This window comes from Pseudophryne corroboree, chromosome 4, assembly GCF_028390025.1.
Source record: "Pseudophryne corroboree isolate aPseCor3 chromosome 4, aPseCor3.hap2, whole genome shotgun sequence".
Taxonomy (NCBI): Eukaryota; Metazoa; Chordata; class Amphibia; order Anura; family Myobatrachidae; genus Pseudophryne; species Pseudophryne corroboree.
In genome coordinates, this window is record NC_086447.1 from 162,937,370 (window position 1) to 162,960,270 (window position 22,901).

Below are 22,901 nucleotides of genomic sequence, written 5' to 3' on the forward strand. Positions count from 1 at the left end.
AGCCACTTAAAACCGTGGAATTGAAATATCTCACGTGGAAAGTGGTCATGTTGTTGGCCTTGGCTTCGGCCAGGCGTGTATCAGAATTGGCGGCTTTGTCATGTAAAAGCCCTTATCTGATTTTCCATATGGTTAGGGCAGAATTGAGGACTCGTCCCCAATTTCTCCCTAAGGTGGTATCAGCCTTTCATCTGAACCAACCTATCGTGGTGCCTGCGGCTACTAAAGACTTGGAGGCTTCCAAGTCGTTGGATGTAGTCAGGGCCCTGAAAATTTATGTTTCCAGGACAGCTGGAGTCAGAAAGACTGACTCGCTATTTATCCTGTATGCGCCCAACAAGTTGGGTGCACCTGCTTCAAAGCAGACTATTGCTCGCTGGATCTGTAGTACGATTCAGCTTGCACATTCTGCGGCTGGACTGCCGCATCCTAAATCAGTGAAAGCCCATTCCACGAGGAAGGTGGGCTCTTCTTGGGTGGCTGCCCGAGGGGTCTCGGCTCTTCAACTTTGCCGAGCAGCTACTTGGTCGGGGTCAAACACGTTTGCTAAATTCTATAAGTTTGACACCCTGGCTGAGGAGGACCTAGAGTTTGCCCATTCGGTGCTGCAGAGTCATCCGCACTCTCCCGCCCGTTTGGGAGCTTTGGTATAATCCCCATGGTCCTTACGGAGTCCCAGCATCCACTTAGGGCGTCAGAGAAAATAAGAATTTACTCACCGGTAATTCTATTTCTCGTAGTCCGTAGTAGATGCTGGGCGCCCATCCCAAGTGCGGATTGTCTGCAATGCTTGTATATAGTTATTGTTTAACTAAAGGGTTATTGTTGAGCCATCTGTTGAGAGGCTCAGTTGTTATCATACTGTTAACTGGGTATTGTATCACGAGTTATACGGTGTGATTGGTGTGGCTGGTATGAGTCTTACCCGGGATTCAAAATCCTTCCTTATTGTGTCAGCTCTTCCGGGCACAGTATCCTAACTGAAGTCTGGAGGAGGGTCATAGTGGGAGGAGCCAGTGCACACCAGTAGTCTAAAGCTTTCTTTTAGTTGTGCCCAGTCTCCTGCGGAGCCGATATTCCCCATGGTCCTTACGGAGCCCAGCATCCACTACGGACTACGAGAAATAGAATTACCGGTGAGTAAATTCTTATTTTTACTCATTTCAATATTTTGATTACTCACAAAAGTGCCTAGTACATATTTACACATTACTTGGTGGATAAATAAAATAAAATAAAGTATAAATGTGCTTATATCTCTCCACACCACAGTGTTGTTATAAAACAGTCAATTAAAATATAAAAAAAATCTCAAAATACTACGTTGCTGTAAAAATGGTCTGCGACCCTAAAAACACTGCACACATAAAAAATATATGTTAAAAAATACATCACACCTCGTGTGTTAATAATACTGCACACAACTGTAAAACTAATCTCTACATTCGTGACATTATCCCAACCAATATCCCGTTTATCCATATATAAACAACCACCTCCACAGTTTTATTACTACTATAAGTGCTCATCTCCAAAAGCTACTCCTGTTGTCCCTGTTGCAGCCCGCTCCTAAGCAGGAAAACCTCCCACATATCACATATTTAACATCCCCCGTCCTAACATATAATTTACCCCCTAATCAAAAACAAATAGTTGCACAGTATACAATAACATAAAACAATAACATTTAAAAACAATAATCCATATAGAGCACATCAAAACTCTACACAGATGGAAAACGGCAAAAATTCAAACAGTAAAAGATTCAAAATTACATCAGAAAAAAATTCAAAATTAAACTGGCTAGATGTACAAGGTCCCTGTTATTCACTCTTTTTAACTGTGCATATAAATCACTAAGTTATGGGGACCCACAACTTATCCACAGGGATCTTTGGACCACATGTTTCCCTCCACTGTATTATAAGAAATTGCTTAAGCCCACTGTCTCAATGAGACCTCTGGGTCGAATGGTATTTAATCTGAAGATCCATCGGGTCTCCAATTGGAGCAACTTCTGTGCCCTATTGCCCCCCCTGATGGACTCAGGCATGTGGTCAATAATGCGGTATTTCAGTGTAGCCATTCCATGTATGAGCTGCGCAAAATGTCGTGCCACAGGCTGATCACTAGTGCCAGACGACAGTGCAGTTCTAATCACTTGTCTGTGCTGTGCCATCCTAACTTTAAAAGGACATTCTGTTTTGCCTACATAGTATAGGCCGCATGGGCACATAATCACGTATATAACAAATTTGGAGTGGCATGACACTGGCCAGTTGATGGTATATTTTTTTGCAGAATGTGGGTGTGTAATGCTTCCTCCGGGTGACATATAGCTGCACGTTGTGTTGTGCACCCGATGCACCTGTAGCATCCATTAGGCCTGCTCAGGAAATGTTGGGGAACGGCCTTCTTGAATTTGCTTAAATCGGTTTTAACCACAAGGTCCTTAATATTTTTACCCCTCCTGTAACTCGGCATAATTTGTGTATTTTTCAATGCCTTAAGGTCTGGGTCTGTGGTAATAATTGGCCAAAGTGCTTTGGCTTTTTTACTGGTATGACGGCTGTTGGTGTCATATGTGTTTACCCAAGGTAATTTATTTTGTTTCTTTTTGATCCTAGTTTTGGACAGTAGATCTGATCTATTTTGGGTACACGCTTTACTTATGGCACACTTCAATAAAAATTTGGGGTATCCCCTTTCACGAAACTTCTTTTCCATAATATCAAGTTGTGCTTCTAGGTCTGTAGCCGTATTGGTGATTTTACAGACCCGAAGAAACTGGGAATACGGTAGGCCTTGTATAGTTGGAGTGGGATGGAAACTGCTATAGCTTAGCAGCATGTTCCTATCCGTAGGCTTAGAGAATAGGTTAGTAATGATCTTATCTTCATTGATTCTGATGGAAATATCCAGAAAATCAATGTGGCTATGACTGCATTTCATCGTGAGCTTAATGGTGCTTTCGGAATCATTATGTTTTGTAATGATGTCACGTAGAGCCTGCTCACTCCCTGTCCAGAAGATGAGCAGGTCATCTATGTACCGGTAGTATAAAAAAAATATGCTTAGAAATGCTGGGATTCTCAAAAAACAGTCCCTTCTCAGTTTCCCACATAAAAGTGTTAGCGTAGGCCGGAGCCACTGCTGACCCCATCGCACAACCTGTTACCTGCCTGAAGAACGTGTCCTCAAACAGGAAGTAGTTGTGCGTGAGGGTAAATTCCAATAATTCAGTGAATAATTCAATATCGGGGCCCACGTATGCCGTATTACCAGTAATGAGCCTTCTCACTGCCTGTACACCCTCCCGGTGGGGAATGCATGTGTACAGGCTGGTTACATCTATGGTGGCCATAAGTAGCCCAGCGGGTACTTGATCCAGATGTAAAAACTTTTCCAATAGTACGTTAGAGTCCTTCAAATGTGTGAAGGTTTGCTGAATGCAAGGCTGCAGATATGCATCCAGGTAAATTGCTAAAGGTTCGCACAGCGACCCCCGGGCAGATATAATCGGTCTCCCCGGTGGCCGCTGTGCGTCCTTATGTATCTTGGGTAATGTGTAAAACACTGGTACCACTGGATATTAGAGATGAGCGGGTTCGGTTTCTCTGAATCCGAACCCGCCCGAACTTCATGTTTTTTTACACGGGTCCGAGCGACTCGGATCTTCCCGCCTTGCTCGGTTAACCCGAGCGCGCCCGAACGTCATCATCACGCTGTCGGATTCTCGCGAGGCTCGGATTCTATCGCGAGACTCGGATTCTATATAAGGAGCCGCGCGTCGCGGCCATTTTCACACGTGCATTGAGATTGATAGGGAGAGGACGTGGCTGGCGTCCTCTCCGTTTAGAAATTAAAATAGATAGGAGAGTGAGAGTGAGACACTTCATTTACTTACTGGAGCTTAGGAGGAGTTATACTAGTGACTGATGACCACTGACCAGTGACCTGACCACCAGTGCAGTTTTATAATTTATTATTATTTAATAATCCGTTCTGTTCTTGTTCTCTGCCTGAAGAAAACGATACACAGTGACTCAGTCACACTCACATACCATATCTGTGCTCAGCCCAGTGTGCTGCATCATCTATGTATAATATCTGACTGTGCTCACACAGCTTAATTGTGGGGGAGACTGGGGAGCAGTTATAGGTTATAGCAGGAGCCAGGAGTACATATTAAACAGTGCACACTTTTGCTGCCAGAGTGCCACTGCCAGTGTGACTGACCACTGACCACTGTGACCAGTGACCTGACCACACTGACCACCAGTATAGTATATTGTGATTGAATGTCTGCCTGAAAAAGTACACTCGTCGTGTGACTTGTGTGGTGTTTTTTTATTCTATAAAAATTAAAAAACTCATTCTGCTGACAGACAGTGTCCAGCAGGTCCGTCATTATATAATATATACCTGTCCGGCTGCAGTAGTGATATATATATATTTTTTATATCATTATTTATCATCCAGTCTATACTAGCAGCAGACACAGTACGGTAGTTCACGGCTGTAGCTACCTCTGTGTCGGCACTCGGCAGTCCATCCATAATTGTATACCACCTACCCGTGGTTTTTTTTTTCTTTCTTCTTTATACATACTACATCTCATTATCATCCAGTCTATATTAGCAGCAGACACAGTACAGTACGGTAGTCCACGGCTGTAGCTACCTCTGTGTCGGCACTCGGCAGTCCATCCATAATTGTATACCACCTACCCGTGGTTTTTTTTTCTTTCTTCTTTATACATACTACATCTCATTATCATCCAGTCTATATTAGCAGCAGACACAGTACAGTACGGTAGTCCACGGCTGTAGCTACCTCTGTGTCGGCACTCGGCAGTCCATCCATAATTGTATACCACCTACCCGTGTTTTTTTTTTTCTTTCTTCTTTATACATACTACATCTCATTATCATCAAGTCTATATTAGCAGCAGACACAGTACAGTACGGTAGTGCACGGCTGTAGCTATCTCTGTGTCGGCACTCGGCAGTCCATCCATAATTGTATACCACCTACCCGTGGTTTTTTTTTTCTTTCTTCTTTATACATACTACATCTCATTATCAACCAGTCTATATTAGCAGCAGACACAGTACAGTACGGTAGTCCACGGCTGTAGCTACCTCTGTGTCGGCACTCGGCAGTCCATCCATAATTGTATACCACCTACCCGTGTTTTTTTTTTTCTTTCTTCTTTATACATATACTACATCTCATTATCATCCAGTCTATATTAGCAGCAGACACAGTACAGTACGGTAGTCCACGGTTGTAGCTATCTCTGTGTCGGCACTCGGCAGTCCATCCATAATTGTATACCACCTACCCGTGTTTTTTTTTTCTTTCTTCTTTATACATACTACATCTCATTATCAACCAGTCTATATTAGCAGCAGACACAGTACAGTACGGTAGTCCACGGCTGTAGCTACCTCTGTGTCGGCACTCGGCAGTCCATCCATAATTGTATACCACCTACCCGTGGTTTTTTTTTCTTTCTTCTTTATACATACTACATCTCATTATCAACCAGTCTATATTAGCAGCAGACACAGTACGGTAGTTCACGGCTGTAGCTACCTCTGTGTCGGCACTCGGCAGTCCATCCATAATTGTATACCACCTACCCGTGGTTTTTTTTTTCTTTCTTCTTTATACATACATACTACATCTCATTATCATCCAGTCTATATTAGCAGCAGACACAGTACAGTACGGTAGTCCACGGCTGTAGCTACCTCTGTGTCGGCACTCGGCAGTCCATCCATAATTGTATACCACCTACCCGTGGTTTTTTTTTTCTTTCTTCTTTATACATACTACATCTCATTATCAACCAGTCTATATTAGCAGCAGACACAGTACAGTACGGTAGTCCACGGCTGTAGCTACCTCTGTGTCGGCACTCGGCAGTCCATCCATAATTGTATACCACCTACCCGTGGTTTTTTCTTTCTTTCTTCTTTATACATACTACATCTCATTATCATCCAGTCTATATTAGCAGCAGACACAGTACAGTACGGTAGTCCACGGCTGTAGCTACCTCTGTGTCGGCACTCGGCAGTCCATCCATAATTGTATACTAGTATCCATCCATCTCCATTGTTTACCTGAGGTGCCTTTTAGTTGTGCCTATTAAAATATGGAGAACAAAAATGTTGAGGTTCCAAAATTAGGGAAAGATCAAAATCCACTTCCACCTCGTGCTGAAGCTGCTGCCACTAGTCATGGCCGAGACGATGAAATGCCAGCAACGTCGTCTGCCAAGGCCGATGCCCAATGTCATAGTACAGAGCATGTCAAATCCAAAACACCAAATATCAGTAAAAAAAGGACTCCAAAACCTAAAATAAAATTGTCGGAGGAGAAGCGTAAACTTGCCAATATGCCATTTACCACACGGAGTGGCAAGGAACGGCTGAGGCCCTGGCCTATGTTCATGGCTAGTGGTTCAGCTTCACATGAGGATGGAAGCACTCAGCCTCTCGCTAGAAAACTGAAAAGACTCAAGCTGGCAAAAGCACCGCAAAGAACTGTGCGTTCTTCGAAATCCCAAATCCACAAGGAGAGTCCAATTGTGTCGGTTGCGATGCCTGACCTTCCCAACACTGGACGTGAAGAGCATGCGCCTTCCACCATTTGCACGCCCCCTGCAAGTGCTGGAAGGAGCACCCGCAGTCCAGTTCCTGATAGTCAGATTGAAGATGTCAGTGTTGAAGTACACCAGGATGAGGAGGATATGGGTGTTGCTGGCGCTGGGGAGGAAATTGACCAGGAGGATTCTGATGGTGAGGTGGTTTGTTTAAGTCAGGCACCCGGGGAGACACCTGTTGTCCGTGGGAGGAATATGGCCGTTGACATGCCTGGTGAAAATACCAAAAAAATCAGCTCTTCAGTGTGGAGGTATTTCAACAGAAAAGCGGACAACAGGTGTCAAGCCGTGTGTTGCCTTTGTCAAGCTGTAATAAGTAGGGGTAAGGACGTCAACCACCTCGGAACATCCTCCCTTATACGTCACCTGCAGCGCATTCATAATAAGTCAGTGACAAGTTCAAAAACTTTGGGCGACAGCGGAAGCAGTCCACTGACCAGTAAATCCCTTCCTCTTGTAACCAAGCTCACGCAAACCACCCCACCAACTCCCTCAGTGTCAATTTCCTCCTTCCCCAGGAATGCCAATAGTCCTGCAGGCCATGTCACTGGTAATTCTGACGAGTCCTCTCCTGCCTGGGATTCCTCCGATGCATCCTTGCGTGTAACGCCTACTGCTGCTGGCGCTGCTGTTGTTGCTGCTGGGAGTCGATGGTCATCCCAGAGGGGAAGTCGTAAGCCCACTTGTACTACTTCCAGTAAGCAATTGACTGTTCAACAGTCCTTTGCGAGGAAGATGAAATATCACAGCAGTCATCCTGCTGCAAAGCGGATAACTGAGGCCTTGACAACTATGTTGGTGTTAGACGTGCGTCCGGTATCCGCCGTTAGTTCACAGGGAACTAGACAATTTATTGAGGCAGTGTGCCCCCGTTACTAAATACCATCTAGGTTCCACTTCTCTAGGCAGGCGATACCGAGAATGTACACGGACGTCAGAAAAAGACTCACCAGTGTCCTAAAAAATGCAGTTGTACCCAATGTCCACTTAACCACGGACATGTGGACAAGTGGAGCAGGGCAGGGTCAGGACTATATGACTGTGACAGCCCACTGGGTAGATGTATGGACTCCCGCCGCAAGAACAGCAGCGGCGGCACCAGTAGCAGCATCTCGCAAACACCAACTCTTTCCTAGGCAGGCTACGCTTTGTATCACCGCTTTCCAGAATACGCACACAGCTGAAAACCTCTTACGGCAACTGAGGAAGATCATCGCGGAATGGCTTACCCCAATTGGACTCTCCTGTGGATTTGTGGCATCGGACAACGCCAGCAATATTGTGTGTGCATTAAATATGGGCAAATTCCAGCACGTCCCATGTTTTGCACATACCTTGAATTTGGTGGTGCAGAATTTTTAAAAAAACGACAGGGGCGTGCAAGAGATGCTGTCGGTGGCCAGAAGAATTGCGGGACACTTTCGGCGTACAGGCACCACGTACAGAAGACTGGAGCACCACCAAAAACTACTGAACCTGCCCTGCCATCATCTGAAGCAAGAAGTGGTAACGAGGTGGAATTCAACCCTCTATATGCTTCAGAGGTTGGAGGAGCAGCAAAAGGCCATTCAAGCCTATACAATTGAGCACGATATAGGAGGTGGAATGCACCTGTCTCAAGCGCAGTGGAGAATGATTTCAACGTTGTGCAAGGTTCTGATGCCCTTTGAACTTGCCACACGTGAAGTCAGTTCAGACACTGCCAGCCTGAGTCAGGTCATTCCCCTCATCAGGCTTTTGCAGAAGAAGCTGGAGACATTGAAGGAGGAGCTAACACGGAGCGATTCCGCTAGGCATGTGGGACTTGTGGATGGAGCCCTTAATTCGCTTAACAAGGATTCACGGGTGGTCAATCTGCTGAAATCAGAGCACTACATTTTGGCCACCGTGCTCGATCCTAGATTTAAAGCCTACCTTGGATCTCTCTTTCCGGCAGACACAAGTCTGCTGGGGTTGAAAGACCTGCTGGTGAGAAAATTGTCAAGTCAAGCGGAACGCGACCTGTCAACATCTCCTCCTTCACATTCTCCCGCAACTGGGGGTGCGAGGAAAAGGCTCAGAATTCCGAGCCCACCCGCTGGCGGTGATGCAGGGCAGTCTGGAGCGACTGCTGATGCTGACATCTGGTCCGGACTGAAGGACCTGACAACGATTACGGACATGTCGTCTACTGTCACTGCATATGATTCTCTCAACATTGAAAGAATTGTGGAGGATTATATGAGTGACCGCATCCAAGTAGGCACGTCACACAGTCCGTACTTATACTGGCAGGAAAAAGAGGCAATTTGGAGGCCCTTGCACAAACTGGCTTTATTCTACCTAAGTTGCCCTCCCACAAGTGTGTACTCCGAAAGAGTGTTTAGTGCCGCCGCTCACCTTGTCAGCAATCGGCGTACGAGGTTACATCCAGAAAATGTGGAGAAGATGATGTTCATTAAAATGAATTATAATCAATTCCTCCGCGGAGACATTGACCAGCAGCAATTGCCTCCACAAAGTACACAGGGAGCTGAGATGGTGGATTCCAGTGGGGACGAATTGATAATCTGTGAGGAGGGGGATGTACACGGTGATATATCGGAGGATGATGATGAGGTGGACATCTTGCCTCTGTAGAGCCAGTTTGTGCAAGGAGAGATTAATTGCTTCTTTTTTGGTGGGGGTCCAAACCAACCCGTCATATCAGTCACAGTCGTGTGGCAGACCCTGTCACTGAAATGATGGGTTGGTTAAAGTGTGCATGTCCTGTTTATACAACATAAGGGTGGGTGGGAGGGCCCAAGGACAATTCCATCTTGCACCTCTTTTTTCTTTAATTTTTCTTTGCGTCATGTGCTGTTTGGGGAGGGTTTTTTGGAAGGGACATCCTGCGTGACACTGCAGTGACACTCCTAGATGGGCCCGGTGTTTGTGTCGGCCACTAGGGTCGCTTATCTTACTCACACAGCTACCTCATTGCGCCTCTTTTTTTCTTTGCGTCATGTGCTGTTTGGGGAGGGTTTTTTGGAAGGGACATCCTGCGTGACACTGCAGTGACACTCCTAGATGGGCCCGGTGTTTGTGTCGGCCACTAGGGTCGCTTATCTTACTCACACAGCTACCTCATTGCGCCTCTTTTTTTCTTTGCGTCATGTGCTGTTTGGGGAGGGTTTTTTGGAAGGGACATCCTGCGTGACACTGCAGTGACACTCCTAGATGGGCCCGGTGTTTGTGTCGGCCACTAGGGTCGCTTATCTTACTCACACAGCTACCTCATTGCGCCTCTTTTTTTCTTTGCGTCATGTGCTGTTTGGGGAGGGTTTTTTGGAAGGGACATCCTGCGTGACACTGCAGTGCCACTCCTAGATGGGCCCGGTGTTTGTGTCGGCCACTAGGGTCGCTTATCTTACTCACACAGCTACCTCATTGCGCCTCTTTTTTTCTTTGCGTCATGTGCTGTTTGGGGAGGGTTTTTTGGAAGGGACATCCTGCGTGACACTGCAGTGACACTCCTAGATGGGCCCGGTGTTTGTGTCGGCCACTAGGGTCGCTTATCTTACTCACACAGCTACCTCATTGCGCCTCTTTTTTTCTTTGCGTCATGTGCTGTTTGGGGAGGGTTTTTTGGAAGGGACATCCTGCGTGACACTTCAGTGCCACTCCTAGATGGGCCCGGTGTTTGTGTCGGCCACTAGGGTCGCTTATCTTACTCACACAGCTACCTCATTGCGCCTCTTTTTTTCTTTGCGTCATGTGCTGTTTGGGGAGGGTTTTTTGGAAGGGACATCCTGCGTGACACTGCAGTGACACTCCTAGATGGGCCCGGTGTTTGTGTCGGCCACTAGGGTCGCTTATCTTACTCACACAGCTACCTCATTGCGCCTCTTTTTTTCTTTGCGTCATGTGCTGTTTGGGGAGGGTTTTTTGGAAGGGACATCCTGCGTGACACTGCAGTGACACTCCTAGATGGGCCCGGTGTTTGTGTCGGCCACTAGGGTCGCTTATCTTACTCACATAGCTACCTCATTGCGCCTCTTTTTTTCTTTGCGTCATGTGCTGTTTGGGGAGGGTTTTTTGGAAGGGACATCCTGCGTGACACTGCAGTGCCACTCCTAGATGGGCCAGGTGTTTGTGTCGGCCACTAGGGTCGCTTAGCTTAGTCATCCAGCGACCTCGGTGCAAATTTTAGGACTAAAAATAATATTGTGAGGTGTGAGGTATTCAGAATAGACTGAAAATGAGTGGAAATGATGGTTTTTGAGGTTAATAATACTTTGGGATCAAAATGACCCCCAAATTCTATGATTTAAGCTGTTTTTTAGGTTTTTTGGAAAAAAACACCCGAATCCAAAACACACCCGAATCCGACAAAAAAATTCGGTTAGGTTTTGCCAAAACGCGGTCGAACCCAAAACACGGCCGCGGAACCGAACCCAAAACCAAAACACAAAACCCGAAAAATTTCCGGCGCTCATCTCTACTGGATATGTATTTAACAACATATACCATTGTGCTAGCAATAGTTCCCTGTTCACAGGCCTTCATTAGGATATTAGACAATTCTGCTAGATATATTACTGTGGGATCTTTAACCAAGGGGCAATAAGTACCTGTATCACTCAATAACCCATGACATTCAGCAATATAATCAGTGGTGTTAAGAATGACTATCGAGCCTCCCTTATCAGCCCCCCTTATGATAATGTCTTGCCTTTTACTCAGCGCTTTAAGGGCTACATTTTCATCCCTTGATAGATTGCTGTACACTTGGGATGTATGGTCAGTACCGGCTGCTTCCAATAATCTACTAAAGGTTTTTAATGATGGATTATTGGACATCGGATCGAATTTAGAACTAGGACCTAATTTCTTAATTCTTGTTGGACAGTTACTCACCCCTGTTGCTACAGGGTTTTTCTCAAAGTGTTCCTTTAGTTTTAAGGTGCGGTGCAGTCTAAAAGAATCCATTTTCCATTGGAATTTATTAGGTCTGTTCGTCGGCACAAATTAGAGACCTTTCTCCAAAACGCTTACCTCAGAAGGGGACAAAGGGCTGGAAGACAAATTGAAGATTAAGCTCTCCTTATTCTGGGTGGTCGACCTCTTCATTTGCCTTATTGTCTGCCCTCCCCGTCTGGTGCGCCTGCTTCTCGGGCCGCTAGAATTGCCCGAGTCTTTACCCCTAAAGGAGTCGTGTGAATTGGCCCTCTATTCACAGTCCTCCCTTGGTCGTCTGAGTCACTGGCCGAAGTGGTTCCACTGCGTGTCGTCGGCATTCTACGTCGAAATCTTGGTACTTTATTGGTAGAGATGTTACTCCCAGTGCTTCCCAGTCAAGTATAGACCCGGTGCTGGGCATAGTCTTGTTGTACTTTGACTAGCTTCTCCCGTTTGAATTTTAACAAGTCAATGCGGTGCTGCTCCACCTGTTTGGCCAATGTGGCAAGTCTGGGTTGTTCCGCTGTAAAAAGCTCATGATGCTCTGTCTCATAAGTGCTAAGAGGAGGTCCTGTTCAAAACTGCAATCCATCTCTTGCAGAAATTGATATTAAATCTTCCAATAGTGGGGGCATTATGGATGCGGAACCCCCTGGGGATTTGTTTGGCACGATAGTAATCGGACAAAGTCCGACTGTGATAAAGAAAATCCACTGCTCTTTTCTTCAATTTAAATAGTTCTTTTATGTGTGCAGTGTTTTTAGGGTCACAGACCATTTTTACAGCAACGTAGCATTTTGAGATTTTTTTATATTTTAATTGACTGTTTTATAACAACATTGTGGTGTGGAGAGATATAAGCACATTTATACTTTTTTATTTTATTTATCCACCAAGTAATGTGTAAATATGTACTAGGCACTTTTTGTGAGTAATCAAAATATTGAAATGAGTAAAACTTTATTGGCTCTCATTCAAGCACACTGATGTGATACCAGGCAGTCCAGCTCCATGACAGGTTTTGTCTGTTGCACAGGGTTACCGTGGCAACACAGCCGGGACCCGTGACGTCACTTCCGGGGGAAGTAGACAGCCCAGGGGGACGGAGTCGGGCCCGGGACGTTTGAGCAGCAGTGACCAGCATGGGGGAGACTACAGGGGTGAGTGCACCTATATATGTTGGTAACTGTTCACTTTGGGGGTTATCCTGATGAAGGGGCTACGTGCCCCGAAACGTTGATGCTGTAACCTGCAGTATTTGCAGTAAAAGTTTGTTTTGCACATATCAAGTCTCTGAGTGCCGCCTTTTATATCTGATATATATATATATATATATATATATATATATATATATAGCAGTACGGTACAGTAGGCCATTGCTATTGATATATTACTGCCATATAATTCCACACATTAAAAGATGGAGAACAAAAATGTGGAGGGAGGCCAGGTGTTTGTGCCGGCCACTTGGGTCGCTTAGCTTAGCCATCCAGCGACCTTGGTGCACCTCTTTTTTTCTTTGCATCATTTGCTGTTTGGGGACTATTTTTTTAAGTGCCATCCTGTCTGACACTGCAGTGCCACTCCTAGATGGGCCAGGTGTTTGTGTCGGCCACTTGGGTCGCTTAGCTTAGCCATCCAGCGACCTTGGTGCACCTCTTTTTTTCTTTGCATCATTTGCTGTTTGGGGACTATTTTTTTAAGTGCCATCCTGTCTGACACTGCAGTGCCACTCCTAGGTGGGTCAGGTGTTTGTGCCGGCCACTTGGGTCGCTTAGCTTAGCCATCCAGCGACCTTGGTGCACCTCTTTTTTTCTTTGCATCATTTGCTGTTTGGGGACTATTTTTTTAAGTGCCATCCTGTCTGACACTGCAGTGCCACTCCTAGATGGGCCAGGTGTTTGTGTCGGCCACTTGGGTCGCTTAGCTTAGCCATCCAGCGACCTTGGTGCACCTCTTTTTTTCTTTGCATCATTTGCTGTTTGGGGACTATTTTTTTAAGTGCCATCCTGTCTGACACTGCAGTGCCACTCCTAGGTGGGTCAGGTGTTTGTGCCGGCCACTTGGGTCGCTTAGCTTAGCCATCCAGCAACCTTGGTGCACCTCTTTTTTTCTTTGGATCATGTGCTGTTTGGGGACAATTTTTTTAAGTGCCATCCTGTCTGACACTGCAGTGCCACTCCTAGATGGTCCAGGTGTTTGTGTCGGCCACTTGGGTCGCTTAGCTTAGCCATCCAGCGACCTTGGTGCACCTCTTTTTTCTTTGCATCATGTGCTGTTTGGGTACTGTTTTTTTAAGTGCCATCCTGTCTGACACTGCAGTGCCACTTCTAGATGGGCCAGGTGTTTGTGTCGGCCACTTGGGTTGCTTAGCTTAGCCATCCAGCGACCTTGGTGCACCTCTTTTTTTCTTTACATCATGTGCTGTTTGGGGACTATTTTTTTAAGTGCCATCCTGTCTGACACTGCAGTGCCACTCCTAGATGGGCCAGGTGTTTGTGTCGGCCACTTGGGTCGCTTAGCTTAGCCATCCAGCGACCTTGGTGCACCTCTTTTTTTCTTTGCATCATGTGCTGTTTGGGGACAATTTTTTTAAGTGCCATCCTGTCTGACACTGTAGTGCCACTCCTAGATGGGCCAGGTGTTTGTGCCGGCCACTTGGGTCGCTTAGCTTAGTCATCCAGCGACCTCGGTGCAAATTTTAGGACTAAAAATAATATTGTGAGGTGTTCAGAATAGACTGGAAATGAGTGGAAATTATGGTTATTGAGGTTAATAATACTATGGGATCAAAATGACCCCCAAATTCTATGATTTAAGCTGTTTTTGAGGGGTTTTTGAAAAAAAACACCCGAATCCAAAACACACCCTAATCCAACAAAAAATTTTAAGGGAGGTTTTGCCAAAACGCATCCGAATCCAAAACACGGCCGCTGAACCAAATCCAAAACCAAAACACAAAACCCGAAAACTTTCCGGTGCACATCTCTACTTACCAGACCCCTGTCGGAATTCTCACCATCGGGATGCTGCTGTCGATCTTTTGACTGCCGGCATCCCAAATGCCGGTCACCCGTATCACCCAGAAAAACAAGTAGACCACAAGTAGATATTGCAGCAAACTGCTAGACAATGGGCCTAGACTCTATGTTAAAGTTTAGATGCAGGGAGCTGGCCAAGAGATTTGAATGACATATCCCCTTCAGTTCAATCAATAATTCAGAGTCACTGCAGTTTTATAGGCACACACCAGTGGATGACTCAAACTATGAACAGCCCAGTTACTTAACCAGTGGTGTTGGTTTATTGATAGACAGTAGATACAGCCGTACTCACTGTTACATATATGCTGGTGACAGAGGCAGAACTCTGGGAGGCAACGGAGTCAGCTGCCGCCGGGCTCCTGTTTTGAAGGGGGGCACCTCTCCTCCTGTTCCGTGTGTTCAGCAACATTAATCAATTAAGTTAATTGACAGCAGGCGGTATCTCTTCCGTAGCCGACTTCCCCACTAGTCACTGCACCTTACAAATCACACCCTCTTTATTATAGATACACTGAAAGCAGACACCTTACTGATGAAGCTATTTGCTCATATAAAGGAAACATGACAATTCTAACTATATGAAGTTATTTCTCTGACGATTGCAAGTAACTTCATATAGTTAGAATTCTCATACTTCCTATGCAAGATCAGCTATCTCCACCAGCAAGGTGCATGCTTCCAGTGTAAAAGGTTCTAACCCTGGATATGACACTTGCAAATTAATTGTCAGAGAAATAATCAGCATTATGAGTGACTGAGCAGATCTATGTAGTGTGTGGTTGGACCCCTACATAGATCTGCCTAGTTGCAACGGTTTTGTAGTAGCTTCATATACTGTAGTTAGAATTAGAGATGAGCGGGTTCGGTTTTACTCGGGTCTCAAAACGGCATCTTATTGGCTCACGGATGATATATAAGGTGGGTACCAATATTTTTCTTGCCTCCGGGCAACCGGGACAAACTTACGCCACCGGCTGGTGATGCAGAAAAGCTTGAGCGGAGGGCAGTATTATACAGCTCACCAGCAGGGATGCTGGAACAGCTTTGTAGCAGGTATTAACCAGGTCTCTCATAGGAGCTAAGCAGGACACTTCTGTCCCCCACCATTTCACAATACACAGTAAAAACAAGATGACCCCTGCACATACTCAGTAGAGATCTCAGAGGCCATCTTGGGATAGGGCATGAAGCCTCCCTAAAGAACAGGGAGACTGGAGTCTGCACAGAAGTGCACTCCTCTTTCAACATTCCTGTGGCCATACAGTTATATATTGTCCACTTTTATTTGTAATGTTCAAAGAGCTATGATTATAATACACCCTGTCTTTAGGCTTTGCCCCCCATATAGAAGAGCCATGAAAAATATTTATTATTTCAAAATATTTTTTGAATGTGTTTGCATCTACTGTATTTTAGCATAATATATTTCAAAAGAGGGAAGCTTTACATTTCAGCTGCATTTTTGCAATCACCCTATGAGGCCGTGTGACACAAACCACCACAAAAGACGATTTACTAATCACATCTATCACCATCACTAATTCTTAAATTACATAATGAGTGAGGCATTAGTATTTTAAGCAGGCCACGCATATTTAGTATTACTTAAACATTTCGGCTTTATTTATTTTTTAATATGCAATAGAAAAAAAATGCTTTTTATGTTATGCCACAGAAGACAATTTCACGTTTCCTTGATACAGCAAGTAGATCAAACATTTTTAGAGGTTTGACTGTAATTCCGGAAATTTAGCCATTTCAAAGTAATATTTTCTATACAAGACACGTTATACAAGAGACAGGAACAAATTCTGCATGAAATTACCAGATTTCCGGCTTTTCAAAGTAAAAAGAAAATAAAGGCTTTAATAACTAAAATGTCATTGCTTTATTTTTTTTATACCGTACATACGTTTCAAACAAAAGAAAAACAGCCTGAAACACGTTTCTAAGGCAACTTCAGCAGCGAAAACATCAACATTTTAAAGTACACTACACAAATAAGGCAAATAACAAGAATAATAAATGGGGAAAAAATAACATAAAGAAAGGAACATACGCTTCCTACTGTTGTTAAATATAAACAACAAACCAATGAAATATAATTGCTGCTTATGTCCATTATGCATAGGCTAGTAACATGCTGATGCTACATGGAATTCTCCATGGCAACAGCTGCTCGGCCATCTTCTGATATTGCAGTAGGCAATAGGCCCCGTTGGAGCAGCTTGTATCTCTCCAAACAGACCATAATGGTGATAATGATCGTTAAAGAGCATGAGGGTGGAAGACAACCGCTATCAATCCTTATAACAAGCCCCAGTGAAGCCAGACATTCAGCTACTCTTCCCATTCATTGTGGAAACCCATGTGTGTGGGCAGATATGGAGAGTGAGCCTGAAGCTCAGTGCTCAGTGAACGTCAAGGCTGGCCTTTGCATTGATACCGTTAGAGCAGTTGAGGAATTACATAAGAAATTGCCAATGTGAATTAATATTAATTGGGTCCTTATGTGCAAGGTATTATGATAACATGTCGGATGTGTAAATAGAAAATTAAATGGTGAAAAGAAGGCAGGGTCAGACAGGGACATGATGATACGGTGGCCTGCTATAAAGTTTAAAATTACATATGGAATTCCGTATGCATATTACATGGCTTAAATACACAATACACACATATGTTAACTACATTTTAGCTCATGGTGCTTAATACTGTATGTAGACTCTGTATGTGTTCAAGGTAATATTATATAGTCTCAGCACACAAAGCAGAGATCTAGAGAGGTGACAACAGGTTCTAGTCAGGGTCAATGGAATACTTTGTGTAATGGATGGAACCTGAGGCTTAGGCCGACTGTAACATCCTGACATCTATATAAACGGCAGTGCACTGGTCCAGCAAGACCTGAGTGGGCATCATTTATTACTGTGTTTGCCACATTATACATGACCATTTGCATCATGGGTCCACAAAATGGCATTCGTGCAGCTTGTTTATCAACTTTACCAAAATGATGGGTGACTTCCTGGACTCTTGAGAGTCTGACAATCTTACTGATGCCAGACCAGAATAAAAAGTGGTAGGTGAAAACCAGTGTGACAAGTGCCATCTGTACATCCTCTGTAAGATAGTACACTGATGTGTGGTGCAATATAAAAACGGTCAGTGGCACTGACCATTCCGACACCTGCAGCTATCGATTTCGACAGCTGCAGCTGTCGTGACCCCATTGAAATCCACTGATACCTGGCAGCTGCTGCCAGCTGTGGGCTGCACATGGGAGATCTTGCAATAGTAGCGAGATCTCGCTCATGCGCACTGGAGCCAGATGGGGGTGAGACACAGCATATCAGTACTAGCCTGATGCGCTGTGGAGGCTGACAGGGATCACCGAAGGGGGTAGTTTTCACTCCCCCACTCCGGCTCATACATCTTGTCGTCATTGCTGCCTGATTCACCTCGGTATAGAGGCAACGCAGGAAGAGAAATACTGGCATGATCAGTGCCTGGTAATACATCTTCCCCACTTTGCCAGTGTCATGAGCCACTGCTGTGGCTCATTCCTGTTTGTGTTCTGTGTAACTACAGCCTGTTTCTTGTATGTGTGGTCTGAGCAGTTCACTAGCTAGGCCAATACCTTGTGTTATCTGTTTCTATTGGATCAGCATGCCATGTTTTCCTGCATTCTCAGTGCATTTTTTCTTCCTGCAGGTTCCCTGTGTGTTCAGCTTCAGCTGCAGTATAATTAGGAGTTTTGTCTGTGTGTGTGTGTGTGTGTGTGTGTGTGTGTGTGTGTGTGTGTGTGTGTGTGTGTGTGTGTGTCTGAACAGATGCATTGAGTCTCCTCATCAGAGGGTATAGTTTCTCTGGCTGCTCTGATTGGTGCTTGCCCTTTTATTACCCAGCTTGCCTTTCACCTAAGGCCGGCTATAGCTTGCTTGTTCCTGTATGTACCTGTGCCTGGTCCCTGTCCTATGGCGGAATCTTGAACCTGTGCAATTGGTGCTATTGCATTGCTTGTGATGTCCAGTCCAGTTAGAATCCTGTGTGTCCTGTCCTGCCAGAGTCTAGAGCACATTACCCCTTTCACCTGAGTTCCTGACTGTGCATGTGAGACCTAGCCTGGAAGTACTTTCAGACAGCTCCAGCCTTACCTTGCCTTGTCTTGCTTTGTCCTACCTTGCCTGGAATCCAGGGCTCTCCTGCAGCTAAGTACTCTTGTTATCTGTACCTTGCCTTGCTCTGCCTAGTTCTTTAGGAACTCACTGCTTAATGATTTATTATTCATACCTGTGCATTGTTGCACTCATGTACATTTGGTTATTTCTCTCTGCGTGTAGTACAGCGGTATCTAGATTGGGTTTAGTGTACGTCTCACTGTACTGCAACCTACTCTTGCCCAGCCTCCAATAGCCGCCTTATCTATATATAAAACCTGGGGGCATCTGAGTACGGGGTGGACATAATTCACCCTGGAAAGGCGACTCCCATAGGTGAAGTCTTTGGCTGCAGGAGGCTAAAAGACTGCTGGGCAAGGGTAACTGCGTGAGCATCATCAAGAGCCTCCAGATAGCCCATGGCACACTGTAGTCAGCGTAACAGCCAGCTCTCCAAGGAGCAGCTGAGAGCTGCCAGTGTGGTCATACTGCTGCTTTACAGCTCCTCATTCTTCCATTTCTGGGTGGATTACAAACCTAGGAGCAGTGCTGGTGGGCATTGGCATATTAATAATGAGTGCAGGGACCACACCGCACACCCTGCACCCATAAAATGATACTTACTTCTCCGGTGTCCTGGTGGCTTGTGCATGCACAATAAAGATAAAGATAATGATAGTGTCTACAGCACTGTGGCCGATGTCAGAGGGGAGGGGGCCCGAATGGAGCCTGGACATGGGCCCTCTTCTCTCTTAGAGCCCATTATCAACCAGTGCTAAAACTTGTTGTGAATGATAAAACTTGTTACGTATGATCAGGGCCGCAGAGAGCCAAGCCAGGCCTAGGTAAAGGAGGGGGGCGTGGCTTACAAAAGGTGACACCGTTTACTACTATTAAAATATTGACACAATAATATAATTGGGTGGCAGGGGGGCACGGGGGACAGACCCACTTCCTACATTGCTTTATCAAGAAGCGGGTCCCTCCTCTCCGGCCAGCGCCATCTTTGGGAAGATGACAGTAGCCACAAAGACTCTGGTACAGTGCATGAAACTCTCTGGTTTATTAACCCTTATCGTACAAGGTGACTGAATACAATTTCAGGGTGAAAATTATTTATTATTTAATAGTTTCTAATATAGCACAGCATATTCCATTGCGCTTTATAATTGGAACAACAATAACAGAACAAGACTGGGCAATAACATACAGACACAGAGGTAGGAAAATGACATTGTTTTTTCTAGCAGTTGCTGTCTGCAATGGCAGCTGTTAGATATTTAGTCCTTATCAATTTTTATTATTATTATTATTATTATTATTATTATTATTATTATGTGCCTATTATCACCTAGGTGGATGTTTGTTTGTTTTTTCAAATTAATTAATAAATCTTATACTTATTAATTACAGTCTTTGTTTTTATATATATATTGGTTTTTCACTTCTTCTCCTGTTTCTTTACTCTGCTTTCAGTGACTGTGTGAAAACCAAAAGTTGTTTCAGTGCTGAAGAAATATCTCCCAACTATCCTGATATAGGTAGTGCTGTCCTGATATAGGTGGTGCTGTCCTGATATAGGTGGTGCTGTCCTGATATAGGTGGTGCTGTCCTGATATAGGTGGTGCTGTCCTGATATAGATAGGGCTGGCCTGATATAGGTGGGACTGTCCTGATATAGGTGGGGCAGACTTGATACAGGTGATGCTGTCCTGATATAGGTGGGACTGTCCTGATATAGGTGGGGCTGACTTGATACAGGTGGTGCTGTCCTGATATAGGTGGGACTTTCCTGATCTAGATGGGGCTGTGCTGATATAGATGGGGCTGTCCTGATATAGGTGGGACTGTCATGATATAGGTGGGGCTGACCTGATATAGGTGGTGCTGTCCTGATATAGGTGGGACTGTCAAGCTATAGATGGTGCTGTCCTAATATAGGTGGGGCTGTCCTAATATAGATGGGGCTGTCCTGATATAGATGGGGCTGTCCTGATATAGGTGGGGCTGTCCTGATATAGGAAGGGCTGTCCTGATTTGAGATGACTATACACCATTCTGAGTATCAGTATTTCTGTCCCAGTGAAGGGATGGTTGGGTAAAATATGTTACATTGAGTGATGCCCATTTATTGCTGCATATGCCATGAACAGATGTATGCAGCATTGAAAGGGTGTTTTAAATTAATAAAGCAGAAAGGAACTTGGCGCTACGTGTGCACCACATTTCCAAAGTACCAAGACACCTCTGGGAATATTACACACTGAAAATGTGACTTGGCAAGGCCAAAGCTGCCGACAGTTCCGCTGGGCCTCTGTACTCGGAATGGGAATGCCCAACTTTGGGCGGTGTTGCCAGCCCAGGCCCCCTCCTTACTAGCAGATTGAAGATGTACAATGTGCGCACTGCACAGAAGGGCACCGGTGACTCGGTGCAGGTTGGTCAGATGGGCAGATCTGGGGGCCTCCCTCTGGACATCATGGAGGGACAAGGAGAGAGGACTGACTGCGTGTGCTGGCTGGAGAGAGAGGCTGCTGTAGCAGCAGCAGCAGTCTCTTCTCTCTCCCTGCATGAAGTGCCGGTGCAGGTTAGGGGAGGTGGGGTGGACACAGTTCTACTGGGCCCCTCCAACAGGCCCCAGTCCAGGTACAGAGTACCCACTCCCCCGGCCCTGGCAAGCCTCCCAAATGAAAAATATAGGCAAGTTTGCCCAAGGCAGATATACCTAATTGTGTCAATAGCACCATCCTACAACAGACAGACACTTGCTCTATTGGGGTGTAGTATGTTATGCCAGCGGTCGGGCTCCTGGTGGCCAGCATACCGGCATCGGAATCCCGACCGCCGGCATACCGACAGCTGGGTGAGCGCAAATGAGCCCCTTGCGGGCTTGCTGCGCTCACCACGCTGTGGGCACGGTATCTATTCTCCCACCAGGGGGGTCGTGGACCCCCAAGAGGGAGAAAAGCTGTCGGTATGCGGGCGGGCTAGATTCCGGCGCCGGTATGCTAGTTGTCGGGAGCCCAGCCGCTGGCAAACTGAAGACCACCCGCTGTATTGTACTTCAATTACCTTTGCAAATGCAAGTAATATAAGGGCTATATTTAGAGTTATGAATAAATCCAAATACAATGTACAAATTTGAAATGTGTGTACATCTTTAGAATTGTGAGCGGAACATATACTAGCTCAACTATAAATCACAATATTAATATAAAGTTAATTAATGACTGTGTACTGCATTCAAAAGCAGCATTTCCCCTTCCTGCAAAAGAGTAAGTATTCTCCACTTGTGTCCCGGGATCACAACATGCTTTGTCCAGGTGCAAATTAGCTGTATATACTTTTAAGGAAATTTGGTTCATTGTACCATCATTTTCAGAGTACAGTGTTAAAATTTAAAAGGGAAATGAGTTTGATTTTCTATGTTTTGTAGAAATGACAGGTGCAAATAGCTAATTTAGAAAAGATAAAAAGAACCATTAATTACAGTGCAAAAAAAAAAGCAATATTTGGTTAATTATACTGTCAGTATAGCTCAGTTGTAGTATGCAATTTATCAGATGCATTTAAGACAATTTGTGAAAAACAAATTGCTGGTAAATAATTAATTGCAGCACTGACCTGCCTTTGTAAAGTACAGCAGCATCCTTTAATTGAATACCTTTGAGGAAGAGCTGATGGATTTACATACAGCGGCTGACATTTGACAGATTTCAGTCTCAGCTACTGTAGATGAGCTTTGTGATTTTTGTTTTTAAGAATGTCTTAGTCCAGAGGTTATAGCGCAATATGTAACATGAACCTTCACATTCGGGGTATCATTCTTTTTTATATATTACTGGTATACAGTTGTGGTGTCATTACTATGTATTGAAAGTGCTTTTACACATTGAATGCTGAACCAATATTTCCGTACAATTAGAGACTGGTGACAAGAACCATGCACAGCCGAAGAGGGATTGGCCCTGGTAAATCAGGGGGTGTGGCCTAATCACAGAGGAGTGGTCACACACCCCTTTAAGCAAAAGCACATGAAAATCTTACTTTTAAACAGAGATGTGCGGCGGGCACTTTTCATGTTTTGGTTTTGGATCTGGA